Source organism: Phoxinus phoxinus (genome assembly GCF_949152265.1).
Source record: "Phoxinus phoxinus genome assembly, chromosome: 8".
Classification (NCBI taxonomy): domain Eukaryota; kingdom Metazoa; phylum Chordata; class Actinopteri; order Cypriniformes; family Leuciscidae; genus Phoxinus; species Phoxinus phoxinus.
In genome coordinates, this window is record NC_136883.1 from 4,426,462 (window position 1) to 4,439,442 (window position 12,981).

Below are 12,981 nucleotides of genomic sequence, written 5' to 3' on the forward strand. Positions count from 1 at the left end.
TAAGGCATACTTTAAGCGTATACCTGTTTTATTTACAACAGTGTATTATTTTCTAGTAAACATTCTCCTATAATTATTGTTTTATTTACAACTTTAAAATGATTTTTACAGTGTAGTATTTTCTTATGTAGCATAACCCGATAATTTAAGTTATTATAAAAAAAATATATTTTAAAGTGTAAATTTTTTATTGTAAAACATACTACAGTAATCTTTATTTCATGTACAACTTAAAAAAAATTGTTTACAGTGTTTTCTTGTATAACAACCCAATAATCTGTTTTATTCACAACTTCAAAAAATATTTTAAAGTGTATACTTGTCTTGTAAAACATACTACAGTAATCTTTATTTCATGTACAACTTTGAAAAATAATTTTTACAGTTTAGTATTTTATTGTAAAACATCTTCAAAAAAAAGATTTTAAACAATCTTTATTTCATTTACAGCTTTGAAAATCATTTTTACACTAGTATTTTTTATAAAACATTTCAAATAATCGTAGTTTTATTTAAAACTTTAACAGTGCAATCTCCACAAATGCACTCGCGTGGAAAAGCCTGCGTCTGGTCGCGGCGTGCGATTATCATAATCAGCGATGCAGGTCGCAACATCTGAAATATGAGAGGTAGCTGATGTGCAGAGGACACGGACACCCGTATAAATCCCCACGATTAGAGTAACAGCAGCCTCAGTAATTATACTGATCAACTATCCCATTAACACTAATTACACCCACGTGGGTCGAACCCGGTGCGCCTCCTCCAATCACGCTGCACAGGAGAGTTTACCCGGTTGAGTGTGTACTCTTGACAAAGGCCACTCTGTGTCTTTGATGATGAGATAAAAGGCCTGCTTATCTGACTGTGGGATTAGGTGGAAATGATTGTCAATTTAATTTCGTTCTCCAGCACAGCTGTATCGTAATCCACACACACACACACACACACACACACACACACACACACACACACACACACACACACACACGATAGCATCTCATGCATCTGTAAAAACACCTTGCCCTGACTCTTACTCCATCCCTCCCAATTAGATGACAGACTCCTGTCTTTACGGCATTTAGATAACACCGGGTATTAGCATATCATTAAAGTGACACATGAAATTTGCATGTGATTTGCATAACTCTAATGCGGCCCCTGGCGTACGCACTCGTCATGAAAGAGCGCTCGGAAACGCATCTGAGTCTCGTCATGCGGCCTGCCCTTTCCCAAGAGCCCCAGGGCCTGCGGGTCATGCCTCCCGTATCCCATAAATATCTCTGTCTGTGTCACGTCTCCTCTTCCTCATGTCCGCCTCCTTCATCGCTTCCCCCACGCGCGCTGCTTTCATCTGTCTGTGTGTACAGTGGATACTCTCGGCTGATTTCCATAGTGCTCTCATTTTCACTTTTATTATTTTATCAAAGCAGGCTTCCTCGCAGGGAGTCGTGTCTCTAGTTTTGGGGGAAAGCTCAAGTGCTCCTCATCTCTGACTTGACTGCATTTCTGAGGTTTTCAAGCCGAAGCTGTTTAGTATTCTTCTGCCGTCTGTGTTATTTTGCTCCTCACTCCATCATCACAGCAAATCTCTAGACTTCCTCCTTCGTAGGGATACCTCGACCACTTTTTCATGGCCGATACAGAGACTGATACTACAGCCTTGTGTATCTGTCAATAGCAGGGCCAACCCGACAACACAATGCTTCATTAAATAAAAGAAAATGCAGGAATAAAGATCTGAGCGACTTTGACAAGGCCCAGATTGTTATGGCAAGGTGACTGGGTCAGAGTATCTCTGAAAGGGCAAGACTTGTGTGTTGCTCCCGGTCAGCAGTGATGAGAATCTACAACCCGATCTCACGGCAATTCGTATGAATTTGTAAGATTTGTGCTAAATTGTACATATTTTACGAGTTGCCAAATTCCTATGAATTCATACGAATGACCTACCCCTGACCCCGCCCCTAAACCTATCACGTGGGTTTAGACAAATCGTACGAGTGAGGTCGTACGAATTAGCCACCTTTTAATCACTCGTACAAATTCGTATGAATTGGTCGTGAGATAGCGTTGGAATTTACCAACAGTGTCTGAGGAGGGACAAACCACAAACCAGCGACAGGGTGTTGGGCTCCAAAAGCTCATCGATGCACGAGGAACCGAAGGCTATCCCGTCTGGTCTGAGCCAACAGAAGGTCAACTGTGGCACAAGTCATACAAAAATGTAATGATGGTTATGAGGAATGTGTCACAACACACACAGCACATCACACTCTGCTGCATATTATCTGTGTAGCCGCAGACCAATCAGAATGACCCGTCCACTGTTGAAAGCACAATCAATGAGCACGTGATCATCAGAACTGGACCTTGAAGCAGGGGAAGAAAGTCACATGGTCCGATCAGTCTCATTTCCTTTTACATAAAGTGATAAGCCGTGTGTGTCGTTTACCTGGAGAAGTGATGCACCAGGATCACTGTGGGACGACAATCGGGTAACGGGAGTTTCTCTGGGCAATGTTCTGCTGGTCCGGACAGTTATGTGGACGTAAAATGCCACTTACCTAAACATTGTTACAGATTTAGGGCTATATAGCCGTTGCCAAAAGTATAGAGAGAGAGAGAGAGAGAGGCTGTTGTTGTTTTTTGGATTGTCAGTTTTTTTTAATAGGACATCAGACATGATAGATACGACAGAAGAAATACATAGTCCCAGTGTTTCCCAATCCTCTCCTGAAGGACCCCCAACACTGCACGTTTTCTTTGTCTCCCTAATCAAACACTCCTGATTCAACTCATCAGCTCATTATCACATTGCAGACGACAAACTGACGTGACGTTCCTGCTGCAGTGAAGGAAAGCAACGCTATTGAATGTCTAAGACCTGGAATATAGTGCACAAAAACATTTAAGTTTTTTTTTTTCTGAGCTCAGTAACAACAATAACACAGAGTATCGAATTTTCGTCTGACCAATACCAAAAAAAAATCGAGCATCATATCAGTGCATCCCTATAGAGGACTGAAACCTCTATAATGAGAAAGAGAAATTGATAAAGGACATAAACAGGATGAGCAAGATTGCATATCCATGTTGTAACCCACAGGCCGACTCTCTGCTGTCATCAAAGTCACAGTGACAGCTGTCAGTCATCATCACGAGCCCGGCACGACACGGGCAGTTCTGAATGATGCACGTTATACAGCCGACCTCTGTCTGGAGAGACGGATGAGGGAGACGACGGACGCGTATCAGTGTTTGGACAATAACACTCTTATCAGTCATAAAGAAGTAGTAAATGAAACGTGTGTTCAGAATAGGTCAGGAGCGGCTGTGATTAAACATCTGCTGCGTGTGATGTCTTCTGTATCATTTATATTACACAATAAAACTAACAAATAATGGCATAAAAGCACGTCCCCAGAGACACATTTTCAGGCAACTTTTATTAATGTCTTAGTGTTGACTGGGGATATTTTGCATAGTGTGTGAAAAAGTGCTTTAGAAACGTGTGGGTGCTGATGGTTATTGGGGTTGAATTATATTATTGTACTGAAGAAGTAATGGAAACTGAGAATCACTGCTGGGTTTTGTTAGTCTTGACATCTAATGCACTAAAAGATGCAGACAGCAGTTTCTCTTTTCTCTCACTTTCTCCCTGATAAATCAATGAAATGTATATTATAGGGTGTGAAAAAACAACACTTCTTTAGAGATGAGCTGCACCGCTTTTGAACTTCAATTTGCACGGTTCTCTAGATCAGTGAAACTATGGTGAACAAAATGACATAAAATATCATTTTTGTGTTCCCATTTAATCCAATAGCAAAATATATAAGCCATAGATAAGACTTATATTTAGAGCTTGACTACGATGATGATCAGGATAGAGAAAGAAAGTCCCTCCCTTAGCCAATTTCCCCTCAATTTTCTGAAAGCTAATACAAAGAGACAGTAATATAACACAAAGTATGGTTTTATAAATAAAATGTATAAATCTGTTTTTGAAGACATGAAAATTCAAGCAGTTACATCACTGTCCTGCAGTGTGACATTACAATTCATGTAAAGTGATTCGAAACAAAACTTTTCAGATTATTCTGTGTTATTGTACATGTAGCTTTTATGACCTCATATTAATTTAGTGACATATCATATTTGTCTTTAGTTTTTTTGTAATTAGTGGAGAGGAAATGTGATTAAAATAGTGAAAAACAAAATAAATGTTGACCAATTACAATGCAAGATTTGGGCATCTACATATGTGGATCTACATAAAAAAAATCTATCTATCTATCTATCTATCTATCTATCTATCTATCTATCTATCTATCTATCTATCTATCTATCTATCTATCTATCTATCTATCTCTTCTATTTGCTGATATCAGTCTGCATATGTCCCATATTCAGTGTATCTGCATTTCGTGAACTATCGTTTCAGATTATGCCTATATGTCCTCATTTTCCCTTTACAGTTGGTCTTATTATGAGCACCGACGCGTTGTGAGACGCGTTACAGCTTTCTGTTTATCAAATGAACCCGCAGTGACGTAGAGTTTTGATTATGCCTGCCCGGTCCATAGCCTCTCTGGCATTCACTGGCGTCCAGTGTGTGCGCAGCTCCCGCGCGCCACTATATTAACTAACAGCAGAGCGCTGCGCGAGCGCTGGAAATTCCTCCGCTGCACTGACACATTCAGATTGTGATGTGCTCGCGCTCGGGACAGGGGGACCGGCACGCGCTACAGTGCTTTGGCTTCTTGGCACTCAGGATATAGGAACATAAAGCTACTTAGTGCTCGTTTTTTTTTTGTTGGATGAGTGGCAGAAGCTCAGTGCCTTCTGAAAACATTGGGGTAAGTGTGCGCATTTTTACATTTTCATCTTAAATCGTGGAGCACGACACACGGTCTTAACATGACATAAATAAGTGTCCGATTATCTCCTTTAATATGCTTCTTAGCAACATAGTCTGACATTTTTTGTGTGTTAAACCAGATTCACTTGTACTTAAACGACACAAAATACTTAAATTAGTAATCAAGAATTGTGCATGGGGCATGTAGCCTACAAGACGTGGAAAAAGTGTACCAGCTCCAATATGTGATGTGAATTTTTAAAATACATTCGATTGTTTACTTAAAGATTCGAGTTTGTTTGAGCGCCATTCTGCTTATTTAGCTATAGCTGTTTGCTCAGTACTCTCAGTTTGCTTTATTCTCAGTACTCCTCCAGAATAAACGTCAAAGGCATTGTATAGCCCAGAATTCATGCTCGTGTGTCTGAATGATTAAGCACAGAAAATAGCTCAAGATAATGTGTCTTTATAAAACAACCTATTTATCTCTGTGGCTCCTGACGTCGCGCAGCATTTATTGCGCATCTGTTCGCGCGCGCTGGCTGTGGGGAAACTCGGTCATTTTTATTATTCTTCCCTCTAGCAGACCCACCGCTTTCCCAAAAATATGATGAACTACAAGGATTACCAGCTGAGACTTCTGTGAGGGATATCTGGGTTGTCCATCATTCATTGTGATAAGTGAGATCGCTGTTCTCCTTTCACCTCAATCTCTGACCTAAACGGTCAGCAGGATCAGTTTAAAACCACGACAGCGAAATTAATGTAATGCGAAATGCCATTACAATCTTAGTTCATTAACCACATTAAATTAAAGATGAAACGTTCCTGTTTGAGAGAACAGCAGTCTGTCAGAGAGAAATAAACTACAGTCACGCTGCGCGTTCTGTCACGCGCGCGCGGAGAGCGCAAATGCGCCAAACACATCTCGGAAATAGTAATTAACAACTTGTCTGTAATATATAGCTTTTCTGGAATGGTATCTTCGATTAGATTTTTGTTTTTAGATTTAAACTGTTACAGTAGTACAATGACCGAAAACTGCATTAAATAAACAGATTTGTAAACAGAAAAGGGGTCAGGTGAGCAGCCTGCCCTTGTGTATTATTAGCCAATCAGAAAGGTTTACTGCCTGGTAATCATTTTAGATGTTCAGGTTCCTTCTTGGCATATCTTTTAAGTCTTGGGTTTTGGACAGAGGGCGCATGGTTACAGAAATGTGGGGAATTACATTTATTTATTGTTCATTTTGCAGATGCTTATCAAGATCTTGTTTTATAGCCGAAGTTAGCAAATGAGTGACTACTTGCAGTTGCACTGATATTTTAGTTATAGCCTGAACATGTTTTTCCCAGTTTTGATTCGATATGGTGTAAAAAAAAAAAAAAAAAAAAAAGCAAACTGCCTATGTAAACTCGCTTTGCCAGGTGAGATCTGGAAGTGTGTGTCATGTCACTCTGCATTTGCATAAAGCCTTGTCATGTGCCCACATCCCGTTGCAAAAGGTCACTGTTTGTCATGCCACTGGAAGCCATACCCAGCTAACGAAAATATATTCTAAAAACGTTTTATTAACATTCTCATTAAGTTAAAAACATTACTTCTGAATGTTCTCTGCACGTTTAAAAAGTCCAATTATTTGAATGTTTTAAAATGATTTTTCTTGGTTATATGAACGTCAAAGAAACTATTTAATTTGATCATTTTGCAAACATTGAATGTTAATTTTTGAACGTTCTCTGAACTTTCTGAAACAAGTAAAAGTTAACTTTGAACAAACATGTTATTCATGTTACTGGTAGAACGCTTGTTCATAACGTTAGAGATTACAACCAAAGTTAGCTGGGCAACTCTCATTGAAAATTCAGTTCAGTTCACTGGTGGCGTAAACGTGGCTTAAAACAACATTTGCATCACTTGCTGAATCTTTGATTGACAGACTGAGAAAATTGAATGCGCTTTTGACAGGTCATCATGTGCAAAGTGCACGTGTGAGGCTTTAATCGTGTTTCCGCACCATTACTGTCCTCAGGCTATAAACGGTTTCCATTTTTTTGTTGATAAACAATAACAACCCTTCACATAACCATTGACATGATTTCCATAAAGTCTGGAGATTCAGTGTGCTCAGGCCCACGTCACATCCAAACACATCAGGCAGCTGCGCTCATGTCCTCCAGGGATAAGTTGATGATTTTTAACTTCTGTTTTCATTGAGCTGCAAAGCAATCACAAGAGAAGTGCATCTGATGGCTGTCAAATGGCATTTATGGTTTTGTGTCATAATCCATTGCATTGCAAGGAGAAAGAGAGTTCAATCTGACACGAGCTACACACACGAGTGTGCTGTCTTGCAAATGTCACAAGAACATTAGTAAAGGTTTTACAGTAAATAGCTAAAATCGTGACTTCTGGTTGAGCTACGAGGATGCCACTCGAGAGGACCGTTTCTTCATATTTACACAATTACAAATATGTGCACTCAAACACATAATGTCTGTTTAATTCAACACATTAATAGTGAGGCAAACTTAACACACTAAGGGCCGGTTCACACAGAAAGTGACGCAGGGCAGTAGAATGGCAAGGTCTCGAGATGCTCATCTTATTTTAACTTAAGCAGCACGTTTTCATGCATGCGCAAGATTCTGCAAAAGACGTGAGACGTGAATGCAAATGTCGATGACATCCATCTAGCATGTGTTTACATTAAAAAACAACAGCCCATAAATGAGAAAATGCAGACTTACCATTAGGCTAAATGAACTGTGACCAACTGGCTACAGAACTCAAGCCGACCCATGATGCAGAACTTCACTAGGCGAAGTCACTATATGAATATAACTCTTGTCATGCTTCATTTGCGTTAGATATATTCCTGCTGCAGGATATTTCATAAAGTGATGGGGGGGAAATCAGCAATGGCAAAAATTGTAGATGACTCTTGTGCTTTACACAGCGTCCTAACCAAATGCGATGCAAGGTCCTATCTCTTCCCTGCTAAACAGAGTTTTTGTCCCAACTGTCTGTGATACACGACAAGCGACAGGGATTTATATTTCGGGTACATCATGACTGACAGCTCAACGATTAGCTTAGGTACTTGTATGTTTTGTAACTTACTAAAATTGTTTAATTAATGAGTTTGAATATAATTTTGGGTGACACCATAATGAAAGCGACAATGGATAATACATTTACCTCAGACCTGTTCAAAATGTAACTGCTTTGTGAACAAACAATTAGTCCATGACAAAGATTGTGTCGATCACTGTGTTCAGATTTTGAGTAATGTTTACTCAAATATTTATCTTGTACAAGTACATACTTGTACATACTTATACATATGAGTGAGAGACAGCAGTACACTAGTAGAGAGGTCTACTGTACTTCAGGGGTGTGTTTCCCAAAAGCATCGTTAACTATGGTCGCAAGTTTATCGTTATCAGCAGTTCAACGAGTCTGTGTTTCCCGAAACCATCGTTCCAACGAACATTCGCAAACAGCATCGCAAAGTTGTGTGGTCTGAACGACAGCTCTCGACCTGCGGTTAGAAGCAGAGTTTCTTGTTTGCATGACATGTGGACTTAATAAATCCTTATCTTAAGCCAAATAACCAAGCTAACATTCAGTACAATCCTTACATTTTATTTAGAATACATACAAATGTAATTAAGTCTTTTATTTTGTCAAGAGATTTAAAGCGTCGTTTTTGAAGAGTGCGCATGTGCGAACGTGCACTAGTACGTATAAGAACGAGCCTATGAGTGAATCTGGAATCTGGAAAGCAAAATAACTGAGAAAAATGAGAAATAGTCCTCAAGTGCCATGTCTGTAATTTATAGCAAAACATCTAGCGTTAATTCGATTTCAAACAGATTAATTTAAAGGGGTGGTTGAGTATGATTTGACTTTTCTAACTTTAGTTAGTGTGTAATGTTGCTGTTTGAGCATAAACAACATCTGCAATGTTACAACGCTCAAAGTTCAAAGCAAAGGGAGATATTTGCTTTTAAAGAAAAGGACTACAACAAACGGCTGGTAGGAACTACATGACATTCCTCCGGGGTTAGTGACATCACCAACCCTAAGATTTACATAAGCCCCGCCCCCGGGAACACAGTCCATGTTGAGAAGAGGAAGAGTTGTTGTAGTTGAGCACATTTGTGGGTCAGCTCAAACTTTAGCATCCATCTTTTCACATGCAATAGAAAGTCACTCTGTGTGCATCTCACAACAGTTCCTATACGAGCGATTTATAGATTATCATGACAGAATATGCTAATTGAAGATAGTTAACTCCACATCAGCAACATAAATTCATCAACTAACCTTTCAGAGACGTCCTGTTGCTTCTACATGTTGTCACTTCTTCTTGAGTCTCTCCATCTTTGTCTGACTCCGTTTTAACATTAAAGGCAGAACAGTTTCTGTCATTAGTGTGTGTGCGTGAGGTAATCGCAGCTGCTAACACACACGAGCTCTTGAAACCCCGCCCTCTGCAGCAGCTCATTTGCATTTAAAGGGCCAGGCAATTTTGCAAACCCTCAAAAAGTGACAACTTTAACATAAAATATCTGTGGGGTATTTTGTGCTAAAACTTCACACACACACTCTGGGGACATCAGAGATTTATTTTACATCTTGTGAAAATGGCATTTTACCAATCCTTTAAAGTAGTTATTACTCCACCACCTGCGTGACGTCATTAACCAACGTGGTTGAACGACCAATTTGCGACAATACGGTTTCGGGGAACAGTCGTGATTAGCTAGTTGATTTCTTCAATGGTGCGTCGTACTATGGTAGTGTAGCAGCGAGTTATTTATGTCGTTGTTCGGGAAACGCACCCCTGATTGGCTGTGATTTGTGATTTATTTTGTCTGTGTGTGTCTGGTGTGGACAGACAAATTGCTTGTCGCACACACTGTTAGTCACATAGCCAGAAGCAAACAATTATTGACCATAGTGACGAGATAACTGAGCTCAAAATTAACTGAATATAACTAAAAAATAACTGTTTTATCATTAACATGGCAGCCTTGGCAGCCCGAAGTGTTGATGGAAGAGATTTGAAGTACTGAGCTTTCAAACCCATTACCCGAACCACACATTGCGTCCTGACAATTGCTTGTGGTTGCAGCTATTTTAAGTGTTTATTGCTAATAGATCCCTCACGAGTAATCCTTGATTCAGGCCAAAAGATATTCATAGGTGAATATAGGCTGACACCCCAAGACAGAACCTCAGAACAAAGCAGTAAAGCCTTCAGATGCTCGAGTGTTTGCCTTCCTGAATGGAGAGCTTATGTCGTTTGTTAACTAACCTTTATGACCTTGACGAAAGCCCGGTCGAACGAGTCTTTTCTCATGGGTGGAAAACAAGGGCATGAAATAAAAAGGAACAAAAAACACACACAAGTGATCAGTCACAATGGTATCCTAGTTACCGGTACTAATTATTTTCTTATTTTGACATGTTTAGCGTGCTCACAGCATGTTGTGTTTGAGCTGTTAGACAGTTTTCACGGTATATAACCCTCTCTGAAATGCGAAAGACGTCATGTCACATACTGTACGTCACATCTCAAGCTGTTCTTTTGAACATCATGCCACGAGTGTTCACGCCATGTGAAGTTAAATGCAGTCCAGACATTGAAAAACACTTCTCGTCTGCTCTCTGTCTAGATGTTTTTGAACGCAAGAGTATGTCTGAACGCTCCCTGAACCCGGCTCACTTATACAGGACTTCCTCAAGGCTGATTAGTCGACTATCATTGAGGAAATTGATTTAGTAAAAAGTCCTTTTGAACATCACCAATATGTTTTACGGTCTATTTCAGAAGGCACTAAATTTAGTGTTTACAGATTTTATTATAGAAAATAAAGAATAGCTCACGTTTTGACTCTTACATTTCAATACATTTCACAATTAGTTCATTTTTCCCCAGTTTCACAGACAAGCCTTAACCTTAAAATGCATGTTTGAGCTTGCTCTGATATATCTTACATTAAGTCAGTGCCATTGTTTTTTCTCAAGATGCATAAAAGTAAAAAAAAAATTCTAATGCATATTTATAAAAGCTAAATGTCCTAATTAAGTAAGCCCTGTCTGTGAAACCGGGCCATTGACAACAGTTCGTCATTCAACCCTTGTGCGACCTTATAGACATTTTTGTATTTTTCAGTTTGTTTGTTTTTGGCACAAGTGTGTATTTTTATTGGAATTTTATAAATTCACCCCCATTTCCTTTAATATATCTATTATGACACAAAATAGTTCTCAAATTGATACGTTAACAACATCAGCATTGCGTGACTACATTTAATGCTCTTCATCCTTGTTTTCGCATGGGCCGGTTGCAGTCTCTTTTTTTCTGTAGCATCTCCGAAGTCTTTTGCATTTTACATCGGATGAATCTCCAGTTGTCACTGGTGATTGTCGTTTGAACCTTTCTGGATCCGTCATCAAATTGATAAGTTAAATTATATCAAGTGAGAAAAGGCTATAAATCTCCAACATCCTCACACACATTTAGCCGAGACTCCTTCTTTATGTGTACAGATGTGACGTAATGACGCAAACACATGCTCAAATTTCCTGTGGAAATCCACCACTACCACTGGAATTAAAACCATTATTACAAGCTTACCGCTTTGAATCGAGCTACGGCAAGCAGAGATATGTACTTGCACAAAAAAATATTTTGAATATATTTGAATATAATACAAATATTTTTTAACCCAAAAAAGTTACGGACTGGAACTTTAACTACAAAATGATGCAATCTTTGTTAACAGGATTTCAGTCTGTTGGTACGGCCAAAATAAAAAGTTACTTTTTTATTGTTAAAAAAAAAAATGTTTTTACCAGATGGTGCCATTTTCTCGGCCTATTAAGGAAATACTCACTTTATTGCTTTTTTCTGCTTATGCATATTATAGAGCAATTGGATAAATGATGCAGCTATAATTGATTGTGTGGGTGTGTTCATATGGATGTCAGAGTGTGGTTATGTGTGTAATACATTTTATAAAAATGTTAAATTGTTATTTAATAATTGATAATTATTGTAATATTTGAGAGAGATAAACTACTGCAAATCACAAATCCAACCACTGTGTGCACCAGTGAAGCTTTGCTGGGATCTAATGGGGAAAATGTATTACTGTGCCTAAACAAAATCTCACTGAAAGCTAATATTTTGAGATATTAACCTCAAATTTGGAACACAACTTGTTTAGATTTATGCAAGTTCAATATGTTTTATTAAATATATATTTCATATAAAATAATGTTAATAAATCATTTTCATAAGCTTAAACCGTATAACTTTTTGTTTTACTTTTTTAACTTTTGTTTTGTACTTTTACAGCCAAAGGGTCTTTAAAACGAGACTTAAGTCTCTGGTTAACTTAAGCTTCAAAGTTTTATGACAGTTTTTTGACATATTGGTTGCAATCTGAAACATCACCGCAAGTTTTAAGAACTTAATAGTTTCTTTTTTAAATTGATGCACAAGGGTCATTTATTGTTATGTAATTTTCACCCCCTATTATTTTATTTCGACTGGGAAACACAAAACACAATCTTATGGAAGTGTATGTTGATATACACTGCACAGAAAAACACAATCCCCACTAAAGCTATTAGACACCTTTATGTAGTAAAACTGTATGCTTAAATTCTGTGGCTCCCAAATGTCATTTGTGTTTTTCAACTTGGCTTTGATCACATGAGATGATTATTTCATAATGATCAGATCGATTACTGATCCTTTTATGTTGCTTTTTTTGTTCTGAGCACAAACATTCTGCAGGGAATATGTATGAATATTTATAATATTATTTATAATATAAGCAAAAGAGGCTAATTTGGCTGTGTTGAGGGAGAATGTTCTGGAGTCTATGATCTGGGTAATGCTGCACTTCTGTCACCTCAGAGGATTGACTGTTTCATCCTCACTCAATGTGCCCCCAGAGACAATTAATCTGAACAAATTTAATTAAATAGTCCATGTTATTTTCTTTTCCATTCCCACTCTCGCAGTCTCTCTTCACTGTGCCATTATCTACAAATGTCATATAAGAGGGAGCTTCATTTTATTCTGACATCTA

The 12,981-nt window shown here is 38.4% G+C and overlaps 1 protein-coding gene across 5 annotated transcripts in view; it reads left to right on the forward strand.

The window, feature by feature from the left end:
• The window catches only part of sphkap (SPHK1 interactor, AKAP domain containing), a 144,062-nt gene that overhangs the window by 80,713 nt on the left and 50,368 nt on the right, over positions 1-12,981 (forward strand). The window contains exon 1 of one of the 5 annotated variants that reach the window (XM_079620141.1): positions 4,610-4,862. The exons of 3 other annotated variants lie outside the window; for them this stretch is intronic. The gene's annotated coding sequence lies outside the window, so the exon portion shown is untranslated. Of the gene's footprint in view, positions 1-4,609; positions 4,863-12,981 lie in introns of those variants that run through there. One more of the 5 variants, XM_079620143.1, reaches the window with a different exon arrangement.